This window comes from Mandrillus leucophaeus, unplaced genomic scaffold (assembly GCF_000951045.1).
Source record: "Mandrillus leucophaeus isolate KB7577 unplaced genomic scaffold, Mleu.le_1.0 Scaffold166, whole genome shotgun sequence".
Taxonomy (NCBI): Eukaryota; Metazoa; Chordata; class Mammalia; order Primates; family Cercopithecidae; genus Mandrillus; species Mandrillus leucophaeus.
Window position 1 is genome coordinate 2,232,469 of NW_012101654.1, and position 25,492 is coordinate 2,257,960.

The 25,492-nt window shown below is 44.9% G+C and overlaps 1 protein-coding gene across 2 annotated transcripts in view; it reads left to right on the forward strand.

Annotated features, from left to right (window-relative positions):
* ZDHHC14 (zinc finger, DHHC-type containing 14) overlaps positions 1–25,492 on the forward strand; it is a 312,219-nt gene that overhangs the window by 37,381 nt on the left and 249,346 nt on the right. The gene's annotated exons all lie outside the window — the stretch shown is intronic.

The window sequence follows — 25,492 nt, forward strand, 5'->3', positions numbered from 1 at the left end:
TAATCCCAGCACATTAGGAAGCCAAGTCAAGAGGATTGCTTGAGTTCAGGAGTTTGAGGCCAGCCTGGGCAACACAGTGAGACCTTCTATCAAACAAACAAACAAAAAAATTAGCCAGGTGTGGTGGCACATACCTGTGGTCCCAGCTGCTCTGGAGGCTGAGGTGGGAGGCTTGCTTGAGCCCAGAAGATATAGGATGTAGTGAGCCATGACTGTGCCACTGCACTCCAGCCTGGGTGACAGAGTGAGACCCTGTCTCATTAAAAAAAAAAGAATGATAAACATAGTACATGCTATGGTAAAAAATTTGAACAGTACAGACACTGTTGAATGAAAACTAATTCACCTCCCATTTGCCACTCCTGACTTGTAGCCATTGTTAGCAATTTTAATTAATTAATTAATTTATTTATTTATTTTGAGACGGAGTCTTGAACTGTTGCCCAGGCTGGAGTGCAATGGTGTGATCTCGGCTCACTGCAAGATCCGCCTCCTGAGTTCAAGCAATTCTCCTGCCTCAGCTCCCAAGTAGCTGGGATTACAGGCACCTACCACCATGCCCGGCTAATGTTTTTTTCCGCGTGTGTGTGCGTGTTTTTAGTAGAGACAGGGTTTCACTATGTTGGCCAGGCTGGTCTCGAACTCCTGACCTCGTGATCTGCCTACCTCAGCTTCCCAAAGTGCTGGGATTACAGGCATGAGCCACCGTACCCGGCTCATTGTTGGCAATTTTATGGCATCCTTCCAGAATTGTATATATGTGGGTGTATGGGTGCTCATTAATCCTGTTGCAGTTCACTCTTATCCAATTCTGTATGCTCCTTAGTTCCAGAAACAGGGATGTGATGTCTTTATGCAGCTGCTCTGCCTAGTTAGATGCTGTCATCCCTACCCAAGATGTGGATAAAAGCATATGTGTATATTTTATACAGGTGAAATCCTACTACATATACTGTTCTATACTGTTTTTTGTCAACTAACCACATATCATGGGCATTTTTTCATATCAGCACATATAGAGCCCCTCTCCCCTTTTAAGAGCTGCTTAGCATTCTGTAGTATGGATGGACCCTAATTTACTCAGCCAGGATGGACTTTTGGGTTTCCAGTTTTCAGCTGTTATTAACTAGGCTGCAGTAAACATTCTTGGACATCGAGTTTGGCAGATATGTGTGCCTTTGTTTGTAGGATTGTATCAGATGGCTTTCAGCTGCAAGTTATAGAAAATGATGACTTGCATTGGCGGATATGACACATAAATCTATTATCTCCATAAAGACGAAGAAGGCCGGGCATGGTGGCTCACGCCTGTAATCCCAGCACTTTGGGAGACTGAGGTGGGCGGATCATGAGGTCAGGAGATCCAGACCATCCTGGCTAACGCAGTGAAACTCTGTCTTTACTAAAACTACAGAAAATTAGCTGGGCGTGGTGGCGGGCGCTTGTAAGTCCCAGGTATTCCGGAGGTTGAGGCAGGAGAATGGCCCGAACCCAGGAGGCGGAGCTTGCAGTGAGCTGAGATCACGCCACTGCATTCCAGCCTGGGTGACAGAGCAAGACTCCCTCTGCAGAGGAGTAACTGTGCTCCTCTGCAGTTACTCTGCATGGTCCCAGGATGGCTGCACTGACTCCAGGGGACACATCCAGACCTGACAACATCCAGGAAAAGGTGAGGCCGTGGCTTCCCCTGGTTCCTTCTCAGAAGTGAGGAGGCCCTGTCCCACGTGTGTCTTATGACCCATTCTCAAACCCATCAGAGGTCGGGGTGGAGCGTGTGTTAGAGGTCAGTTTTTGTACTTGCTAAAATGATGAAGTCCTGCAAATGGAATCGCTGGGTCAACAATTTTAAAACTACATTCAAAGTTTTAAAGAATATTCCCAAATTGACTTACGCAGATATGGAACCAATTTATACTCCTACAGGCATGAAGGAGGGTGAAGCAGTTCGAGAAGTGGGCTATAAAGCTGAGTGTGTTGCACTTTGCTTTCTAGAGGATGTATGGAACAGGACATGTTTTTATTTGACTGTTCATTATCAGAGGCCTGTGCCCTTTATCTAGGAAGGATGTCCAAAGCAGTAGGGAAAAATGATAGGTTTAATAAAACGTAGGCCTGGAAACATGGGTGGATAAGCCTTGTTCATATTTTGAGAACACAAAGAGGCCTTTAAATGATTAAATTGCTTCAAGACTTCAAGTGTGCCGTTTTACTACACAATGAAATACAGATAACTGTGTTCTACCCTCCTCATCCCATTCCCCATCTCTCAGCAAGTACACAGTTTAGTATTCCAGAAACATCTTAGTGAGTGAATGTAGTGCCAAACTTCTTCAAATAAACCCGTCTCCAAATCATCCACCAGGTGTATGTTTCCTTGTTAGTCAGAGCCCCACACATATGTCCAAGATAAGGCTATTTAAAGACAGAGTTACTAAGCTGGGTAGAAGCACTCAGGGAGCCTTTAGCAGTTCAGTTATTATATTGGACTGCTGAAGAATTATACTGGACGATTGCACTATAAGATGCTAGGATGTCATATATAGTGTAGTCCTTGTGATACGTTTCAAATGTACTCGCAGGTGTAGGACCATTTGCGGAGCAGCAGGCTTGGAATAGGACTGGGGATTTCAACCATTTCTCTGCTGCAGGGACTGTGGGATCCCCATGTTGGCAGAAAGCAGGAGCTTTGATTTCCTGGTGTCTTCTTCCTGGGGTTGTCCCTCCAGTCTTTGGCTGTGATGATAGTGTGGTACATTTGTTACAGTTGATCAACCTATATTGATTCATGATTATTAACTAAAGTCTACAGTTTAGGGTTTACTCTTTGTGTTGTACATTCTATGGATTTATGTCATGCCTAATGTCCTGTACCCACCATTACAGTATCATACAAAAATAGTTTTTTCATATCATACAAGGCTATTTTGTATGATACCGTATCAAACAAAATAGCCTTCTAAATTCCCTGTATGATACTGTATTGTACAAAATAGCCTTGTAAATTCCCCCTGCCTCCTCCCCATCCTCCACCCGAAGTCTGGCAACCACTAGTCTTTTTATTGTCTCTCTAGTTTTGTCTTTTCCAGACTGTCATAGAGTTGGGATCATGCAGGATGTTGCCTTTTCAGTTGGCTTCTTTCACTTACCCATGTGCATCCAAGGTTCCTTTGTATCTTTTTTGGTTTGATAGCTCATTTCTTTGTATTGCTGAATACTATTCCATTGTATGGATATACCACCATTTGTTTTTCTATACCTATCGAAGGACATCTTGGTTGCTTCCAATTTTTGGCAATTATGAATGAACTTTCCATAAACATTCATGGGTAGGTTTGTATGTGGACATAAGTTTTCAGGGGACGTGATTGCTGGATACATGGTAAGACTGTGGTTAGCTGTGTAGGAAACCACTGAATTGTGTTCTAAAGTGGCTACACCATTTTTCATTCCCACGGGCAGTGCATGAGAGTTCCTGCTGCTCCACATCCTTGTCAGCATTTGGTGTTGTCAGTGTTGTGCATTTTAGCCATGCTAGTAAATGTGTGGTAGTATCTTACTGTTGTTTTAATTTGCAATTTCCTAATGACATGAGACATGGAGCATCTTTTCTTGTGCTTATTTGCCATCTCCCCAGGTTATTTTAAGGTCTCTAGCATGGCATGAAAACCCTCACAGTGGGAAAGCAGAATCGGGGCACTAATGAGAGGAGAGAAGGTACAGTCATTGAAGTGGTGGGCTGAATCGGGGCACTAATGAGAGGAGAGAAGGTACAGTCATTGAAGTGGTGGGCCATTACCAGCGTGGCTGAGTGGCCTCGGTCAGCTTTGAGCACATCTCAGTAATGACTTCCCTTCTTTCACTGTATAGAAGTAGGTTGCTCTCTACAAGCATAGGTCAGAACTTGGTCACATTTCAGCCTAGTAGGAGCGAATGACTCAGAAAGGGAGACAACATCAAGGACGGATGGGAGCCACTGCTTGAATGGACAGATGTGCTATTAGGTGTCTGCAGTGGCCTTGTTGGTTGCCTACCCACCAAACATTCCCTTCCTCTGCCTTGGCGACAGAGCCCTGTGCAGCAGGCCTCAGGAGCAGCTGTCCTGATCTTCAGCTCAGCGGAGGCCCTGAGGTCTCAGATGACCCCACCTCATCTGAGTTAAGCTAGCTTGAGTCAGGTTTTCTGATGCTTTGCAGCAGAACACATCTGAACTAACGCAATCTCTTTTTTAGTAAGGCACTTCACTTTATTTTCTTCTGTAGCAAATCCTCAGTGTTATTAAAAAAGGGCGCCGTCAATAAAGATGGGTGCTGTTATGACCTCAGAGCCCAGAATGAAAATCAAGTAGACTTTCTACCAAGAATTTGGAGTCTAAAACTTTTCTACAAGTCAAGATAGAAGCAAACTGCCTGCTCAGTGAACTCTGCTTTGAGAACCTTAATGGGAAAGCACTAAAAGAATAATAACAACTAACATTTGGATTGTGTGTTTCTTTTCTTTCTTTTCTTTTCTTTTTCTTTTTTTTTTTTTGAGACAGAGTCTTGCTCTGTTGCCCAGGCTGGAGTGCAGTGGCGCAATCTTAGCTCACAGCAACCTCTGCCTCCTGGGTTCAAGCGATTCTCCTGCCTCAGCCCCCTGAGTAGCAGGGATTACAGCCATCCACAACGACGTCCGGCTAATTTTTGTATTTTTAGTAGAAATGGCGTTTCACCACGTTGGTCAGGGTGGTCTGGAACTCCTGAGCTCAGGCGATCCACCCTCCTTGGCCTCCCAAAGTGTTGGGATTACAGGCGTGAGCTACCGCGCCCAGCCTGTGATTGTGTGTTTCACATAATTATTTCATCTGAAGATTCATTCATTCACTCAGCATGTATTGAACTCGTTCTAGGCTTCAGGAGCCTTATAATGATTCTGAGGGGCGGGCAATTTAGCTCCACTTAGCAGGTAAGAAACTGATGAGCGTGGGGAAACTTGAACCCACGTGCCGGGGTCTCAGCTTAGAGCCCTTTTCAACCAGCTGGACTGTAACTTATCCCAGCCCCATCCAGAGCATTTCCAGGCATCTGGAGGCTCTTCTCTGGATAGTCTTAGGTTAGCTTTATTAATCAAGGGTTACAGTAGCACAGAAAGGTGGGTTGAGGGTGGGATGTCAGAAAACTCTCTGTGTTAAGATAGATGTGGACATTGGTGCAAGGGTTGCTGTCAGAGAAACAATGCAAACTGTATTTTTTTCCTCTGCCAGATGTTTCCCATACATGTTCAATGAATGTTCCAGGTTTAAAAAAATTCCATCTCCGTTTCTGGATTCTGTGCTTCCATCCCACACATCCCACATTTAAAGGAATAGAAGGAACCCACCTGCTATTGTGAAGCTAAACTCAGCAGCCTCTAGTGGAGCGTTACCCGGGGAAGAAATCAGCTCTGATAGGACGATGGGAAGACCATCAGTGGAAGGTTGCAGGTTTTCATAGAACCCAAGGTAACTGAAAACTTCTCATGGGCCCTTACTATGTGGGCAGACTCTACACTCTATTTTCATTTAATGATTTTTAAAGATGCCCCATGTTTTAAGGTTTCGACTCCCCATGATCAGGATGGGCAGGGTAAGCCCTCTGTGATAACCAGGAGGAGGAGAAGATAGTACAGTAATAGTATGTCCAAGGCATTTGCATGGACCCCCCTTCTGTGCTTTTTATATTTTTAAATTTTGTACCTTTGTATTCTGTATTTTATATACCTCTTTGCAAAACAGAGTGGCTCTTCCCACAATCTGTCCTGATGGCCTTTTGTGTCAAGGAGCACAGATCTGTGTGGTTACAGGAAAAGCAGCTGAAATGTGTGTGCTTTACTAACTTCCCCTCTTTTCAAAAAGCAGTTCATTTACTCTTTCTCAGGCATTCTACTTTTCAGTCGATAAGGACAATGTTTTCCAAGGCCAAACAAACTAGACTGAGATCGTATGCTTGTCAGGAGACACAAACCTTCCCTCAAGGCAGTTGGCACTTGAGTGGGTAAAGGTTATTGTTGTTGATATTCCTTAGCTTAATAAGGTCCCCAAAGTGTCACTGACTTTGAGTTCTACTGACTTTTCATGTGACTTTAGGCCTTAATTTTCCCACCTCAAAAATGGGATGAATGAAGCCTCACTGGCAGGATGGTCACAGCTGAAGGAACTGACACAGATATTGTCAGTTTTAGGGGCCTTTTAATTTTAAATGTAGGAGGACTCTTGAAAATCCTTTTCCTTTCATTTGGAATTTGTGATTATTCATATGGTGGGGTGGGGTGCTGAGAAGACCTAGACTTTTTTTTCTTAGTGCAAATGAAGTACAATAACATTATCCATAGGGAAGTAGATGAATTATTACTTTTTCTAACACCTCAAGCTTGCTTAGCCTATGAAACTGAAAGTAATAAGCCGAATTATGTTTTTAAAATTCCATAAATAAAATTCCCCTTTTATTTAATCCAAATTGGTGAGGGTTTAGTAAGTATTGTGGGATTTTCCAGGTATGAATTTTCAGCATATATAACATTGAGATTGGGTATTCTGACCTCCAAATATTATAGTCTGAAAAGACTTGAAAACATCCACGTGTTAGATCTGAAGTTCTTTGACATAAGATGGTGGCAAAATCTCTGTTTTGTAAGCAAAGAGAATGCATCCCAACCTACAGGCTAATCCTTGAGAAATGTGGCTTCCAACTTGCTGAGCCGATTTAAACTCTGGCCACTCCAGGTGCCATCTGTGGATTTGGAGGATGGCATCGCGTAGGAGTTTATATTGGAAAAGCAGAATCTCAGGCTCCACCCCAGACCTGCAGACTCTAACCCCCCAGGCGATTCGTGTGCAATGTGAGGTTTCACAGCACACTGGTTCAGGCATCCATCAGCGCTTGCGTAGCTCCCAGAGAAAGCCCAGCCTGGCAGGCACTTGAGGTAAGCTGGACCTCAACTTGTCCCATCCAGAGCTTCGACTTATATCACCTAAGTTTTAACAGATGTATGCTTCGCGTAACAGTCTGTTCGCACCCAAACCAAATGCACTTCTTTTTCATATCAAACAACACATTCACTGAAATGATTTCTGTGGATGTTTGAGAGGCAGCCACTGTGTGATATATTTAAACTCACTTTGTTCTGTCTGAAAAATGTGTTGAAAAGAATTCTGAACAGGGGGGAAAAAAGGCAACCCTTAAAGGGATATTGCTGTGAATATCCCTTGTGAAATCTGTCTGGGGGCCCAGAAACCCTGCCCTGAGCAGCGATTTTAGTAACATGGGGATAAGTTTGCAGGAGATTCGATAAAATGGCCTGCCAGTGATGGTGAGAAATTTTGTTTTGCCTTCAGGACTCATTTATTTATTAAAGAAGAGTGCAGGCAGTACGGAGATGTCAGGTCACAGCTCAGGTAAACGTTGAATCTGACGAGGTCAAACTCAAACACAATCACTGCCCTATTTTTTGGTGGTGCAATTTTGAATCAAAAGGGGGGATGACAGCACAGACAGGGAAAGAACAAGTGTCTTTCTGAGGCTTTCTGAGCTTGAAGCCGTCCTGTTCTCCAAAGCTCTAAGTGGAACACGTAATTAGCCCAGTCAGAGAGCAAACGTGGTACTTCAGTCGGCTGTGAACAAACAACTGGTTAACAAGCCTTTTTGGAGGGCCTTGTGAAATCTGTCTGGGGGCCCAGAAACCCTGCCCTGAGCAGTGATTTTAGTAACATGGGGATAAGTTTGCAGGAGATTCGATTAATGATTAAATGAACAAACCAGGAGTCCTGGTTTGACTTCTGTTTCTCACTTCCCCTATCCAATCAATCACCACGGCCTGGGAATTTCTCCACAGAAACGTCTCTCAAATATGCCCTTCACTGTGTCTCCAACCCCACCCCAGGCCCCAGACTCAGCTGGGCCCAGCTTCTTCAGCAGGATCCCTGCCAGGTGTCCTAGGTTGGCCACCAGCCCGCCCACTCTCACTCTTCAGTCCATAGCCAACCACGCTGCAGCCAGAGGGAGCTTCTCAGATACACGCCAAAATCAGAGTGTTCTGATGTTTAATACTCCCATTGTTATTTTTATTGGGGTTGCATTGTGTTTATAGATTAATTTAGGAAGCATTGACATTGTCTTATTGTGGAATCTTCCTGTCCAGGAATAGATATCAAGCCTTCTGCGTCCCTCAGGTTAATTTAAATTCTCTTCAAAAGGATCTTGTACAACTCTTGTTTCATCTATTGTTAATTTCACCGTCTCGCTTCTATTATAAATGGAGGCCTTTCCTTCCTTCTAATACCTCTTATAACTGTTTATTGTTCGTATACAAGCAAGTTACTGATTTCTACATATTAATTTGCTTCTACCACCCTACTGAATTCTCTTATGGTTTGAGTAGTTTCTTAATGGATTCTTTTGGGGTTTTTAGCTATATAGGCATATCATATGCAAATAGTGAGAGCTGTACCTCCTTTTTTCTCATTTTTAAATCTCTAATTTCTTTCTCACCCAATTATGTTGGCCAGCTCCTCGAAGAACAATGATAGTGGACATTGTGTCTTGTTTGTGAGTAGTGAAATGTGACTAGTGTTCCCTTTCTAGATGCTGAATTTTGGTTGAGATATCTGCATTTTATCATGTTAGGAAATTATCCATCATGACTTCGTTAACTAAGCATTTTTGAAGCGGGATCTTTTCAAAAGGCAGACTTAATCATGTCACTCTTCTGCTTCCTGGTGTTCAGAAGAAGAAACTAAAATTCTCACCTGCATCCCCAAGCCCTGGGCCATCTGGTCCCTGTTTCCCCAGCAGCTTCATCTGGCCAGATGCTGCATTTTGCTGCCTGGGCTTCAGCCACACCGGCTGTCTTGTAGCTTCTAGAACATGCTATGCCCCTGCCAACCTTAGACCCCTTGGACACCTGTTTCCTCTGCCTGCAATGCTTGCTGCTCTGCCCTCCGCCACCCCACAGGTCTTTGCCTAACCACCTCCTACTATCTTGCAGAGGTCATCTCAATAAGCACTTCCTCATGGAAGTCTCCTGATCCCCCAACCAGACTGGCCCCCCATCTAGTCCCCTGCATTCTACCTAGAGAGGCAGATGGGGTCAGAGTGTGAGGATCCTGGGGCAGTGATTCTGAGGCTGCCAGACCAGGGGTGGGAGGTCCAAAGGAGGCAGTCATGCTGCTCATGTTCAGATGTGAGAGCCTGGCACAAGGTGCTGGTTCTGGGTTGGGCAGAAGGGATCTGACACAAGGGATGTTATGGAGGTGAGAGCTGCACAGCTTGACACTGAATGGATGCTGGGTAGGGAGGTGGGGAAGGGACAGCTAGGATGACCTAAGGACTCGACTTGGATGGTTGGATGGTGTCATTCACTAAGATGGGGATTCCAAGAAGAGAGGCAGTTTTAAGGGAAAAATCAATGAATTTGGTTTGGAACATATCAGCAGTCATTTATGGAACGCTGATGGCATGCCACATGCCGCATTAGGGTCTCAGGATCCAGGGTGACCCACAGAGCAGTTTGGCCCCCACTTCATGGAGCTGACTTGTTGAGTTTCAGGGGCCCATGGGGCACTCAGGGGGAGAAGTGCACCAGCTCGCAGGATGTGTAGGTCTGGTGCCCAGAAGAGAGGGTGGCCTGGCGCTCGATACGGGGGAAGCCCTGGCTGTGGGTTTGGATGAGGAGAATCCTGGGAGAAGGTGGAGGAGCTGATCAGAAGGGGATGCTGGAGGAAAACAACGGTCAGGTGTGTGGGAGGGAACAGAAAGGATGGCAAGCTGGAAACCACACTAGGAGGGAGTCAAGCCGTGGGAGGGGAGCCAGCGTGAGGTCCTGCAGAGCTCAGGAGAGAAGCCAGGAAGCCGTCTCACTTTTGGCCATTGGGAGGCTGTTCACCTCCACAAAAGCGTTTTCCGTGGAAACGGAGACTTCACTGTAGTGGGTTGAAGAGTGACAGCTGGGGCTGAGGGACCAGGAAGTGGGCGCATCCATTGCAGACGGCCTTTCTATAAAAGGCAGCTGTAAGGGAAGGAGAACTTAAGATAGTGTCTGGAGGAGAAGGTAGGTGAGGAGTCGGTCTAGAGGAAAAGGAGGAGAGCATGGTGCGAGCCGGGGTGGCAGGGGAGTGAGGGCCTCAGGGAGAAGAGAGGGAAGGAGGAGGGTGTGCAGAGCAGAGGGACAGAGTTCAGCTGTAGACCTGGAAGGGCATCGGGCCTGGGAGCACAGGAGGAAGGAGGAAGCGCGGTGGAGCGGCAGCTGTGGGAGGGCTCGCCTCATGCCCTTGGTTTATCTGTGTTGTCAGAGGCCAGTGTGATGGTTGATTTTAAACATAATACGGCAAGTGGGCAGAGATGTGAGGGTTGGGGTCTCAGCGTTTGGAAATGTCACTCAGTGAAATAGGAGGGGAAGGTATCTACAGAGATGCATAAGATCCAGGGCCCCAAGGACTGGAGGACATTTATGTTTTGGGGGATCTGCTCCCCACTCTGCTTTCTCCAGTAGAGCCTATCGGCATGGGTTGGTGTGGGGGTGAGGATGGTTGGCTGGGTTCACTCAGGGCTGGAACTTAACAGAGAAAATGCAGGACCAGGAGGCCGGAAAGTCAACAGCAATGGCAAAAGGGAAACTGATGTGATAAATCACGGGGTCCACGCTGGCAGAGGGATGAGAGGAGAACAGAGGGGCCTGCAGGCATGAGGGGCATGAGTATTGAGATATCGGCACGGGAGGTGGCTTGGATTTTCTCTTCAGAAATGGCAGATGCACTAGGGCTGTTCCTCCTGGAGTAGTGGGAGTCAGAAACACGCTGTGAGATTGACCACCTTCCACTGGAATGTGGAAACAGGTTTTCATCAAGATCCTTTCCATGACATTGTGGCCCCCACAGACAATGGAATGGTGAGGCTCTAGTCTTCATCTTTTCTCAGTAACAGCATAAAGGATGAATCTAATAAATCACAGTGAAACTTGTCTTGTGATTAGAGGACTATTGGGCTCCTGGAGGGCTGTTCTGCCGTTGGTACGTGCTATGTTCACATATCCATGTGAAGGAGGAATAGGGATTGTGATTAGAGGAATATCGGGTTCCTGGAGAACTGTTCTGCTGTCGATATGTGCTGTCTTCAGCACCTTATTCAACCTCAATATTTTCTGCCAGCAAAGCTGTTGAGAAGAAGAGGCGAGTGCCGCAAAGTCAGTGTGCTGACACGACCCAAGCCCTGGCACAGTCATTTTGGTGTTTGTATGGGTGGCAGCAACACAGTAGGAAGAGAAAGGGCTGCACACACACCACGGAGACCCTGCCCACTCCCACCCTCCGGTGCCCCTGGCCTTGCCAGCTCCCCTGCCATAGAACTCCTCTTGGGAAAGTGGACTGGATTTGCCAAGCAGGGTCATATTTTTCTAAACCAGTGATCTGGGAACTGGTATTCGTCTAAAATTAGCCTGTGAAAAGATAAACTTTAATATATGTCATTAGGTGGAATGACAAGTAATTGAGAGTAAAAATTCCCATTAAAAAAAAAATCTCTGTGCAAACAAGGTCGTCTTACATAAAAGGGTACTGTGACTTTTTCTGCTGCTTTTTATAGCGGTGCTCTCTGAAGCTGGTGGCCTGTTGTGCCTTGTGGAGGGGCACCCAAGAGAGGCACATTCCTGCTTAGCGAGTACCCCCCTCACCCCCTGAGCACAGGTGGCTGGGGTCTCAGGCCAGATTGCTTATGTGCTCACTAGCACCCTTCCCAGTCTAAGATGGAAGTTTGATCAAGTCAATTATAGTGCATTGTTAGTCATTAGCTGTTGTGGTTGTTGCTCCTTACGTAAAGTTTAATCTCTTTGGTTTGTTCTGAGCAGTCAGAGGTCTCAGCTCCCAGCACTGGCTCCTTGGTGCTTTCTTCGTTACTGTGAGCCCTCTGCTATGATTTCACTCGAGTGACATTTATAGCCGTGTACCTGGTTGACAGGAACAGTGAGTCACGGTTTTCCACATCCAGCACCTTTGATTCCTTCCCTTCAAGAGGTGATGAGCTTGTGAGTGTGTTTGCGATGAGTGATTTTATCATTGAAATGACTGGGACCTGCAAGTCTGAGTCAGCTCACCCTGCATGGATGGTGGGGGCATGGGGGAAGGGAATGGCCTAGGATCCACTAATTCTTTGAAAACATTTCTGGGGGACAGGCTCTGTGGATCTGTGCACTGATCATCTCGGTATGGGTGTCTAGACTTTTAGGTCAGCATTTTTCCCACTGAGAGGTGTAATCCATTACTAGGTCATGAAATCAACTTACTAGGTTGCTGGTCAGAATGAAGAATAGAATAGAAATAGAGTAGAATGGAAAATAGAGTACATCTCCTCTGGTAAGCATTGGTATTGTTTTGTGAAACTTTTGTTTCAGTTTAATAGACTGTGATATAAAAATGAATTTATTGCTGTGGTTAATGGTCCAAAAAGTTTGCACATCACTGCCGTAGATGGATGGTAAGTCTTTAACTGATGAGTTCCTTGGGTGGGTATTGTGGATGATTGACTTGTTTTTGTATGCCCTTGCCTCTAGCTGTATGTAGCATATATTAGAGGCTCACTAGTTGTTTGTAGAAGGAAAGAAGGAAGGAAGGAAGGAAGGAAGGAAGGAAGGAAGGAAGGAAGGAAGGAAGGAAGGAAGGGAGGGAGGGAGGGACGGACGGAGGGACGGAGGGGAAGGAAGGAGGGGAAGAAGGGAGGGGAAGGAAGGAGGGGAAGGAAGGAAAAAGAGCAAGGAGGAAGGAAATAAAGAAGGAAGAAGGGAGATCTGATTTTATGGACTTGAAGGGCTGGATAAAGCAGGCCTGGGAATCGTATTTCATCTCTCAATATCATTCCAGGATCTCAGCAGCCATCTGTCTTCTCCTTCCTTTTCAAAACCTCCTCCTAAGTGATCTGGAAAGGGAGTTGAGGAAGTCTCCCATATGATGGCAAGAGGTAATGAAGGTAACCAGCTCCAAACCAGCAAGCCAGAGTTCAGGACGATGGAGAATCTTCAGGAGGGAAGGAGAATGGCTAAGAAAATTTCTGTCCCTAAGCAGTGCCAGGGTTTATGGAATCTCTGCTCAAGAGATCTTGATTGGATAACACGATGTGTTTCCTATTGCTGCTGTAACAAATTTCCACAAATTTAATGGCTTAAAATAGCACACATTTATCACTTTGGGAGGCCGAGGCAGGTGGATCATGAGGTCAAGAGATCAAGACCATCCTGGCCAACATGGTGAAACCCTGTCTCTAGTTAAAAATATAACAATTAGCTGGGTGTGGTGGCGTGCACCTGTAGTCCCAGCTACTAGGGAGGCTGAGGCAGGAGAATTGCTTGAACCTGAGAGGTGGCGGTTGCAGTGAGCTGAGATAGAGCCGCTGTACTCCATCCTGGCAACAGAGCAAGATTCTGACTATAAATAAATAAATAAAAATAAAAAATAAAAAAAGCACACATTTGTTATATTACAGTTTTGGAGGTCAGAGGTCCAAAATAAATCTCTTTTGTCTAAAGCAAAGATACCGGCAGGGCTGCATTCTTCCTGGAGGCCCCGGGGAGAACCTGTTTTCTTGCCTCTTTCAGCCTCCAGAGGCCACCCCCACCTTTCTCTGGCTTGTGGCCGCCTTCCTCTGTTTTGAAAGCCAGCAATGTCAGGGCAGGTCCTTCTCACACTGCCATCTCTCTGGTCCTCTCTTCCAACTTTTAAGGACCCATGTGATTATATTGGGCTCACCAGGAAAATGGAGGGTAATCTCCCTATTATAATGTTAGCTGATGAGCAGTCTTGCTTCCATCTGCAACGTGAATTCCCCTTTGCCTGTCACTTAATGTATTCACAGGTTCTGGTGATTAGCATATGGCCATCTCTGTGGGGCCACTATTCTGCCTACTGCATGTGGTTTGAAGATTTTCAATCACTGGTGGCCCTGCCAAGGCATTTGTATTTGGGTGGCTTACAGTAGGGCTGGACAGGTGTGCGTGTGATAAATCCATTTCTACAGAGTTAGATAGGATAGTCATCTCTGGAGAAGGAGGAGCCTGACACCTGTTTTGGCTGGGTTACTTGTAAAGCCAGGTTACGATACATTCTGGGACTTTCTCAGAGCTGTCATGTTGCTGATCTGTTTGTCGGACTTGTCTGTAAATAGCAGCTGTCCTCATCTGGCTCACCTACTCCATCATGCCAGAATGTATACGGGACACAAGGCGAAAGGAACGTGAATGTGGGTGGTTGTAAGCCGGCACCTACATCAGGCTCTGTGCAATTGTTTGAATTTAATCTTCAGAACACTCAGTTGACGTGGGTGCCAGTACCGTCCCTAGTTAGGGATGATCAAGGCTCAGGGAGGCTTGTAATTCATCCAGATAGATCACTCAGCTGTTCTGTGTCAGGGCCAGATTCAAGCCTTAAAGTTTTTCCCTGTAGCAGCCACACAGAGTGGGGAGGTCAGTGCCAGGCTCCTAGCCCTGGATAAGAATCTTTCTTTGTTGGGCCAACTGTGTACTGGGTCGGGATCATAGTGCCCATGTCCCATATCCAATGCAAGGGAACACACCGTGTTGGGAAAGAGTGAAGGAGCAGCTCTGTGGACAAGAATTCTGTTTTGGTGACTGAGGATGGAGGACCTTAGTGTATTTGGAGGTGATTATGGGGCAAAGGTCTAGGTTATTGCTAGTGTGGGTATGTTGAAATCTCTTAACTGCTGAGGTGATCCAGGGCTACCTCACCTCCTTAGGAAATTTGGTCTGAACCAAACAAGTCACAACAAATCAAAAAAGTTACCCGCATTTTTGCTTTTTATTTTTATTTTTATTTTTTTCAATTTTAATTTAATTTATTTTTTATTTATTTATTTATTTTTGAGACGGAGTCTCACTCTGTCACTCAGGCTGGAGTGCAGTGGCATGATCGTGGCTCACTGCAGCCTCAACCATCTGTGCTCAGGCGATCCTCCCACCTCAGCCTGCAGCTGGCTGGGACCACAGGTGTGTACCACCATACCTGGCTAAGTTTTATATTTTTTGTAGAGATGGGGTTCTGCCATGTTGCCCAGGCTCGTCTTGAACTTCTGGGCTCAAACGACCCACCCGCCTCAGTTTCCCAAAGTGCTGGGATTACAGGCATGAGCCATCATGCGCTGTCTCTTTGGCTCTTAAGGGAAATGTTGCTTTCATTTTTCCCTCTCGGGCCTTTAGAAATGCTCAGCCAATAACAATCTACTGAAGGAAAAAGGGCTCCCGAGGTGAAGAGTGCAGAATTCACCTCTAGTTTCTTAATGTTTGTGGTGAAATTTGTGTGAGGTGCCGTTGGAGGCTTCATAGCTGTGCATATTTGAGTTTTTAAATAAATGGAAAACATTTCCAGCAAAAGGAGAAAAGAACCTTGTCTTGCTCATCTTTCTATCTCCAGGGCTTGACAGAGTGGGTGCTCAACAACTGGGTTGAATGAATAATCAGATTACTCATTCCTTTGTTAATAAAATAGCAGTGGAGTCAGAGACCGTGGGGGAGAGTGGGACAGAGCCCTTACTTCAGGGAGCTTACTAGCAGGTGGGGTTGCCCAGGGCTGCTTTGGAGAGGTGAGCAGTTGTGCCAGTGGTGTGAAGCTGTGGAAGAGGTCATAAGTCAACTGAGGCTTGCCTGCTGTCACTGTCTTCCTGAGCAATTTATTTTCGTTGCTTGGTAGCCTTCCAATAGGAGGTGGTTTCTTGGATAATTTCCATTGTAATTTAATTTAAAATTTGACTTCCTGCGTGAGAGAATAAATGGTGTTGAGACAGCTTAGAGGCAGACCTGTTTTGTACTAGAAATCTAATTAGAGCTATTTCCCCATGATTTTATGAATGGCAAAATGGCTTTCATGCCCCCGTAAACCACCGACACGAGCCACCTGTTTCAACCTATAGTGACGCTAAGGTAATACCAAAAAAATGGGGCAGGAAAACAGCTTTTCATGCTTCTGGAAGTTGCCAGATACTGTTGACATTTCAGCATGTGCAATTTTGGGGCCCATTTTTATGTTTTTGGATCCAGATGGTTGTTCCAAAAGGAGCACTGTCCCTGTGGATCAAGTGGGAAGCAAAGAAACAGGGTTCCTTCTGCGCTGAAATCCCCGGTGTGGGGCGGCTCTGCTGCCGTCGCCGTGGGGCTCCAGCATCGCACCGCCCAAGAGCGGTGTGCCTGTGCCTCATGAATGTGTTACATGGCCTGTGTGGTCACTTTTCTTTGAAAACCTTGTCATGTGCCTTAGCAGATGGCAAGTTTGCATTTGGGCATGAAACCGAGCACAGTGCTGGCACGATCACTCTATTCCTTGAGACTTACTTAGGTAATAAGAATTTATAATTGAATTAAGTTGGCTCTTATAATTAATTGCTTTGATTCTGATTAGGTGGACACGTGTTTGCAAGCTAAGTACCAAATATCGTTGTATATCTTTTCTAATATCGAAAGAATGGTAGTTTAAATAAAAAAAATTGTAGCCCCCTCTTGCATAATGCTTTTCGTTTGCCTAAAGGCAGAAACCCATAGGTGTTCACTAAATAAAGAAAGAAAAAGATTACAAAATAGTGACCAAGATAAAACCAGAGACTTAGGACCCTGAGAGGTCAGCCCGGGATATGATGTTCTGGAACAGCTGTCTACCTGCGGAATCCTGGGCAAACCACTTACCCTCCACAGGACTGTTTTGTCCTGGTTACAATGGGAGGACTTGACCGGGTGACCCCAGGGTCTCTTTAGCCCTAAAAATTCTCAGATTGTGTGACTGCGGTCCTCTGAAGAGCAGGTTTCAGTAATAGCATCAGGACCGAGTATATGTGCTCACACATGCACACAGATACCCCCACTGATGATTCAGAGCACAACTGGTGGCCTTTATTGGCCTTGACGAGTGTCCTTTTCAAACAGAGACTTTATCAAACTGTGACACGGCAGGGGCTGTGAAAATGGTGACTGTTTTGATGTCTTCCAGTTGGCTGGCTCCCATCTTTCCAGAGGGAGCACTGGACTTCTGGGTAAAGGAAAAAAGAGAGCCACCCTCCACACACATACTTTTTTCCTGGTAATTGTACCTGTATGTGACTTAGCTAAGGGTACACATCATAAATAGCTGTCAGCCCATGTGATGCCAGAGGTAATGGCTCAGTATGGGTTTTTTTGACCCTCCTAAGATACATGCTAAAAGGTTTTTAAAAATCCAATTCCAAGATTACATAACCGCCAACAACAAAAAGAAAATAGAGAAGAAAAACAGTATTAGTATTAGACCTAACATATGAATTGCTGATGACTTTTTTGAGAAAGTAGCTTATAATTTTTTATATATATATATATATAAAAAATTCTATTATATGTTGAGTTCAGGGTCTCTGAGCTATTCTGATGTTCTGAATAGACTAAACCTGGGCCAGTGCAAAGTTGAGGCTTACCTGATTCCCCCTGTTGGGGTCCTGCCAGCCAGCCGAGAACACCCTTAGGAGCTGGGCCTGTTCACACCAGACAGGCGGGTGTTTCCTCTGATCCTGAACTGAGCTGGAGTGGCCCTGTGTTCTCCTTTGTCCCATTGCCTAAGTCCCCCTGAGGATTTCATCTGATGAGGCCATTTTGGCTTGGTGGTCACTTCCCACTAGTTCCTCTGTGCCCTTAAACATTTTATTTGGGTCATGAAAACACAATTCCTTGAATCATTTAAGCCACAGTAAGAGCTGCAATAGGGCTTTCTTTTAATATCCTGTGAGTCCTTTCAAAATGGATCTTTTGCCCCAGTTTTATTCAGTTTATCAAATGTTTGTCGGTGTGATTGGGCCACCTGAAGAAGAGCACCCAGGGAGCTTGGCACGACGGGAAGGAGCCAGGCTTTTAACAAGGCTGCGCCAGTCCCCTCCTGTCAGTTAGACTGTCTGTGGAGCTATTTGCTTAATGAAACTGGACCCGCTCCACGATGGAGAGAATCCTGGCGTGACATGTTTTGTAATAGTCCCGTCTGGGTTGGCTGTGGCCTTGAGAGAGGGGACCTGCTCAGGGCTTCCCTTCCTGGACTGCCAGCAAAGCTTTTAGAGAACACGCTTTCTGGGTTCCTCCTAGGGAGGCTTGTTTGTTTTCACCTTTACGCAAAGACATAATGCAGATTATTCAGACCATCGCTGAACACAGATCTCTGTGGCTATGCTCATAGAAGATTGTTTTCACTCTGGAAGGAATCGCCACAGCAGTTCCTCGGGGGTTCTTTGCATATCTTATCCCCCTTAGTACTCGTACCAATCTTAAGAGCTTTACAGATGGGGAAACTGTGAAGTCACTGGGAAGAAGCAGGACTAGGATTTAACACTCTGTTTCCTGCCCTGGGGCAGGTTGCCCTCTAATCCAGGCAGATGAGGTAAGTATAGAAACCCCACAGAAGTGCTTGCACACGTGGAGGGAGGGAGGGAGGGTGGGAGAGAGGAGGGAAGGAGGGACTGCAGAACGTCTTCGTGATGTCGACGACATTGGGATGAACCTTGAGGAAAGGCTAGGACATATATATGCAGATGTGTGCCTCTTAATTAATGGCAGTTTATGGCATTAGCTTATAAGCTCAGTAGGGCGGGCACCCTCCTTCCTCCCTCATCTCTCTCTCTCTTTTTTTTTGAGATAGGGTCTGGCTCTGTTGCCCAGGCTGGAGTGCAGTGGTGCAGTCATGGCTTACTGCAACCTCTGCCTCCTGGGCTCAAGTGATCCTCCCACCTCAGTTTCCCAAGTAGCTGAGTCTATAAGTGTGTGCCCCCATGCCTGGCTAATTTTTGTGTTTTTTGTGGAGACACTGTTTCGCCATGTTGGCCAGGCTGGTCTCGAACTCTTGGGCTCAAGCGATCCTCCCACCTTGGCCTCTCAAAGTGCTGGCATTACAAGTATAAGCCATCGTGCCAGGCCTCCTTATCTCTTTCTTCACTGTATCCCAAGGGCCTGGCAGCATGGCAGAAAGCCTGGCACATAGCAGGCAAGTGCTCGCTGTATGCTGTTTGGATGGAGGACTGGGGTGGGTAGGGACATGGTGGATATTTCAGGCAGAGACGTAGCAGCATGAGTGTGAAGAATTAGGGCAGGTTGTAGTTTATTTTGACTGGTGACTTGGGCAAGGAGAGCACACTAAGTAGCTGATGAGGGAAGGCAGGTAGGTGGAGGTCACACTGTGGGGGGTTTTGGAGGCCAGGCTAGAGAGTCCCTAGAGCGGCCAGTTCCCAGAGTCCTGCCAGGTGTCAGTTTTGGAACCTTGAATACCTTAATGTTTCCGATCCTCCTTTTTCTCCTTATGTGTGAAATGGAGATGTTGAAGGTACAAATGGAGATACGAGGTTGTTTGGAAGATTAAATAACGTAAGATCTGTCAAATGCTCGCCACTGAGTCCACACGCGGCGAAGCATGTGCTTGGGAATAATTGGCTATTGTCGTTATCCTGAATTCACCAGACAATGGAAGAGCGTGACTTTCCTGTAGGGAAGTGATACAATTGGGGCTGGACTTTTAGGTCAGTGCATCTGGCAGCAGTAGGATGGATTGGAGCACAGGCAGTGACCTGAAGGAGATGCAACAGTGAGTTAATAAGCATGAGAGTCACCCAGGTGAGAAGTCACGAGGACTTGAACTGCGGGCCGGGGGTGCGGGGGGGTTTGGAGGAATAATGTGATGATGGGCACAGGCATCAGAGCCCTCCGAGAGGTCTGCAGGACTTGGCAGTGAACTAAAGGAGAGGGACAAAGGCTTGAATCCGAGCCCCTAGAGGCATATTGGTGCTATTCAAGGGGAAGAGGGAAGCCAGGCACGTTTGCTTCAGGAAGATGATGAGTTCAGTTTGGGTCATATTGGCTGCACAGTGCCAGTGGAATTTCCAGATGTGGAAGGAGGCCCAGATGCTGGAGGGAGGTCGAGGCAGGGCAGTCATCAGGGAGATCATCTACACAGAGCTGTCTGCAGAGAGTACAGGGGTGGTCTGAGGCACCTGGAGTGGAAGGCAGTAGGGATTGGGATTGTGGAGGAGGCCTTCATCCACGGGGCAAGGGGGGTCCTGAGACTTAGCAGCTGCTGAAAAGGGGAGAGGGCTGTGATTATGCATGTGACACGGTGACAACAGCTGGGCCTGCTTCCATAGCCCTACCTGTGACTGCAGGTCTACCCAGGGCAGCACTGGCTTTCCCAGGATTGGCTGGCCCACACGTGGACCAGAACATGGGCTCTGCATCCGTGGGAGCACTGGGGGCCTTTGCTGGGCCTCCTGGTTCTCAGATCTCATGAAGCTTTGTGCTGTACTGTGCCTTCATTTTCAGAGGGCACCTGCAGGGACCATGCAGGAATGCCAGATTAGATTAACGGATGCTTCCTTCCATAAGGAGGCCACTTTCCCTCTAGAGGACACCTAGATTCTCTTTATAGTAGTGTCGTGAAGATGAATGGCGGCGCTGAGCTGTGCTCCTGAGTGTCCCAGGCAGGCTGTTGCCCTGTTCTGTCTCCAGCCTTGAACAGGTTTGTCTCTGTAGTGAGATTGGAGTTCTTAATCCTTTTAGAAGGAAGCAACGAATGCTCCTCCCAGAAGAATACCTGCATATGCCTATATACAGCACATGGATCAATTCACTGGGCTCGTGGGTCCCTGGAAGACCCCAGTTTAAGAATCCTTCTCTCACAGGCTCAGTCTCTGCATTTCTTACTCATAAAATGACCTTTCACGTCAGGGTAAAATAGATTCAAATAGGTATGACTAAAGGCTACTAACTCTTCTCTGCAACTATTAGTTGATTGCTACAGGGTAATACATTTGTATATTTAAAACAGAAAAAAAATAGCCCTATATGTGCTGTGATTCATTCTTCCCCATATGAAATTAGGTGATTATATAGGTCACCTTTTTACAGAAGAAGGAAACGTACAAGTTGGTTAAATATATGACCTTAGTATTTACATGGGATGGTAGAGTAAAAGAAAAAATCCAGGTTTACTTTCTTTTTATTTTATAATTCACTTGGTTTTCTAAATAGGGATTAAGCTAATTAAAAGTTAGGTGTACTGAACTATCATGTTTTTTTTTTATTAAGGTAAAATATACATCACATAAAACTTACCATTTTAATCATTTTTAACTGTACAGTTCAGTAGCATTTATTGTATCATGTAGTTTTAATTAATCCTATTGTGAATAATTTCTAAATCTTAAAAAAAAAAAAAAAGAAAAGGAGAAAGTAGAAAAGAGTGTAATTTACCCAGAAAAAAATATACTTCTTGAACAGGTTGCTAAGGTGTCACAAATTTGGGCTTTCCTGGCAAGAAGAATGCAAACATTTAAGATAAGAATGCTTTATGGAAAGTTCTTGTAGATTCTAGAAATAGGATTGTTTTTCAAATGGAGTGATTAATTTTATTTTGCAGGGAGAGGAAGGAAATCTCTAAGATAGTCATATTAAGATAATTTTAAAGATTGTAAGATTAAAATCTGAACTTTGAGTTGCATTTGGAAGGATGGAAAACCAGCGAGACTCTTGAAAACAAACACCATGTGTAGACATCTCTAGTTTTCATCAGCTGAAGTTAACAAATTATCCTTACAGTTATCTCAAAGTACAGCACAATGCTGAAACCCCCTGTAAATTTGCAAATGTGAGGATCACCATAGTAACAACGATATTAAACTTTACATTTTAACATTGTTAGTAAAAGACGCTTGTGTCTTTGTAAGACTCTCTCAGGGAATAAAAAGTATTTTTCCTTCCACTGTACCACAAGATATTTCCTGCTTATCTCAGGCATTGTTTTTGAAATCCAAAAGTCTGGATGTCATATTAAAAGCAGCCAAAATATTAGTGTTGGTGTCAGGATGTTAGAGTACTATTTCCAATAGCAGTTGGAGCCAGAGCTGTGGAATTTATGGATGTATTTGGCTGTGGAGAATTGCAGAGAAAGCTGTGGACAAATATATTTTATAAGTGATAAATTCAGGGTATTGTCTGGGCGGTAGTGAGTGCCAAGAACTGAATTCATCTAGAATTGAGCATTCGTGCTGAGTTAGCCACTCCACTGCTTAGAGAATCATATTGCCAACAAAGAGTTTTTATGGCAGTTGATGTGAGGGTCATTGAGCAACTTTTAAAAAAGTACCCTGTCACTTGGGTTTGGTGCAGTTCCTCATCCAGAGAAACTCTGTCATGTTCCCTGTCTAACATATCCGTTTACATCTTCTTATTTCCTGCTAAATATTTCCATTCTTCATTTTCAAAACATCTTAGGGCCTTTAAGAAAATGGCAACTACCATTGCAGAGTGCTAGAATGGGAGAAAGTTTTTGCAGTCTAGCCAACTGACAAAGGTCTAATATCCTCAGTCTACAAGGAACGTAAACAAATTTACAAGAAAAACCCCTATTAGAATGTGGGCAAAGGACATGAACAGACACTTCTCAAAAGAAGACATTTATGTAGCCAAGAAACATATGAAAAAAAGCTCAACATCACTGATGATTAGAGAAATGCAAATCAAGGCCACAATGAGATACCATCTCACGCCAGTCAGAATGACCATTATTAAAAAATCAAGAAACAACAGATGCTGGTGAGGCTGTGGAGAAATAGGAACGTTTTTACACTGTTTGTGAGAACATAAATTAGTTCAAGCATTGTGGAAAACAGTGTGGTGATTCTGCAAAGACCTAGAGCCAGAAATACCATTTGACCTGGCAATCTCATTACTGGGTATATACCCAAAGGAATATTAATCATCCTATTACAAAGATTCATGCACACATATATTCATTGCAGCACTATTCACAATAGCACTGACATGGAATCAACCCAAATGCCCATCAGTGATAGACTAGATAAAGGAAACGTGGTATATATACACCATGGAATACTACGCAGCTGTAAAAATGGACAAGATCATGCCCTTTGCAGGGATGTGGATGGAGCTGGAAGCCGTTATCCTCAGCAAACGAATACATGAACAGAAAACCAAACACCACATGTTCTCACAAGTGGGAGCTGAACAATGTGAACACATAGATACAGGGAGGGGAACAACACACCCTGGGGCCTTTTGGGGGGATGTGGGAGGAGGGAGAGCATCAGGAAAAAGTAACTAATGCATCCTGGGCTTAATACCTAGGTGATAGGTTGATCTGTGCAGCAAATCATCATGGCATACGCTTACCTGTGTAACAAACCTGCACATCCTGCATAGGTACCCTGGAACTTAAATAATAATAATAATAACACTCAATAACAAAAAGACACACAGCCCAATTTAAAAATGGGCAAAAGGCTCAAATAGACTTTCTGCAAGAAGAACCAGCAAGCCAAAAGACACATGACAAAATACTCAGAGCAATTAGTCACTAGGGAAATGCAAGTGAAAACCACAATGAGATACCCCTTCATACCCACTGGGATTGTGAAAACTAAAAAATAAAAGGAACATGCAAGTGTTTATGAGGACGTAGAGAAACTAGAGACCTTGTACATTGCTGGTGGGGATGTAAAATATTGCAGCCACTGTGGAAAACACTTTGGAGGGTCCTCAAAAAATTAAGCTTAGGATAAGTATATGACCTAGCAATTCCATTCCTAGGAATATACCCAAAAGAACTGAAAACAAATACTGAAAAATACATACATGCACGTGTTCACAGCAGCATTCTTTACAATAGCAAAAATGTGGAAACAGCTCACATGTTCATCGCTGAGTTAATGGATAAGCAAATTGTGGGATGTTCATAAAATGAAATATTACTCAGCTATCAAAAACGAAGGAAGTACTGATACATGGTACAACGTGGATTAACCTTAAAAACAGCGTGCTAAGTGAAAGAAGACAGAAGCTATCGCATATTTTAGGGGGAGTGAGTGCTTCATGTGTACAGGTTTTCTTTTGAGATGGTGAAACTGTTTTGGAATTAGGGAGAGTTGAGCTGATACAACATTGTGGTTATAGTAAATGCCACTCAGTTGCATACTTTAAATGGTTAATGTTACCATATATGAATTTTATCTTCATAAAAAGGGGAAAAACCAAAAAGGAATGTAACGTATGGGGGCCTTTTCAGTGTAAACCCAGAGGAAACCTAAGTTTCCAAGATTTCCTTTTCTGTCTCTTTTTTGCGACTGTGATAGTTTTGTGTCTGTAAGTGAGCCACTAGTGAGAGCTGAAAAAAGGGAACCACACCTTTTAGGAGGTGGAAGTCAGGGCAGAGATAGAAAATAAGAGATAGCATTTTGTCTGGAAAGATCGCTCGTGGCTCAAATCTTTGCAGGCTTTGCAAATCCTCCATTCTGTCCCAGCAGGTTTCTGATCATTTGAGAAGAGAGCTCTTCAGCCAGAAGTTGTTCCCAGGAAGACACCAAACACTTGTTCTTATTTCCAAATTTCTGTGAATCTGGTTATTTGTTCTCTGTTTCTGTAGCCTCCTCATTGCTCACTGCTTTTGCAAGTGTTAGATTGGCAGATGTGTTGTGTGGGAGTGAGGAAAGGAAATTTCCTATGTTAATTTCTTTCTGACAAGCACATGTGCAAATCTAGACACAGCCTCTTGAACAAAAAAGAAATGGATAAAAGAAAAGAAAAAATCTGGCAAGGCACCGTGGCTCACACCTGTAATCCCAGCACTTTGGGAGGCTAAGGTGGGCGGATCACCTGAGATCAGGAGTCTGAGACCAGTTTGGCCAACATAGTGAAACCCCATCTCTACAAAAATTAGCCAGGCATGGTGGTGTGCACCTGTAATTCCAGCTACTCAGGTGGCTGAGGTGGGAGACTCACCTGAACCCAAGAGGCAGAGGTTGCAGTGAGCTGAGATTGTGCCACAGCACTCCAGCCTGGGCAACAGAGTGAGACTCCAAATCAAAAAAAGAAAAGAAAAAAATCAATATTCCTTAGTCCGTGTGTGTGTGTGTGTGTGTGTGTGTGTGTGTGTTTGTGTGTGAGATTTCCACACAGAAGAGATTTCTGTTTCATGGAAATAATATTTTAGCATTAGCATTACAGTTAACTCATGATCTTTTATCCTCTTAGTGCCTCAGATTTATTAACTGTAGAATGGATATAATGATGCTTGTTATCCAGCCCTCAGAATAATAGAAACAGTGCTCTGTTGAAGAAATACATTACGTTCATAAAGGTTTTGAAAACTTCACCTGGGCATGGTGGCTCACACCTGTAATCCCAAAGCATTTTTGGAGGCCAATTGGGGAGGATCCCTGGAGCCCAGGAGTTTGAGACCAGCCCAGGCAACATGGCGAAACCAAAAAACTACAAAAATTATCTGGATATGGTGGTGCACACCTGTAGTCCCAGCTACTCAAGAGGCTGAGGTGGGGGAATCATTTGAGCCCAGGAGGTCAAGTCTGCAGTGAGCCGAGATCACACCATTGCACTTCAGCCTGGATCACAGAGCGAGACTCTGTCTCAAAAAACCCCAAACCAAGACAAAACAACTTCCACATGCTACATTCATTACTGAAATAGGGAC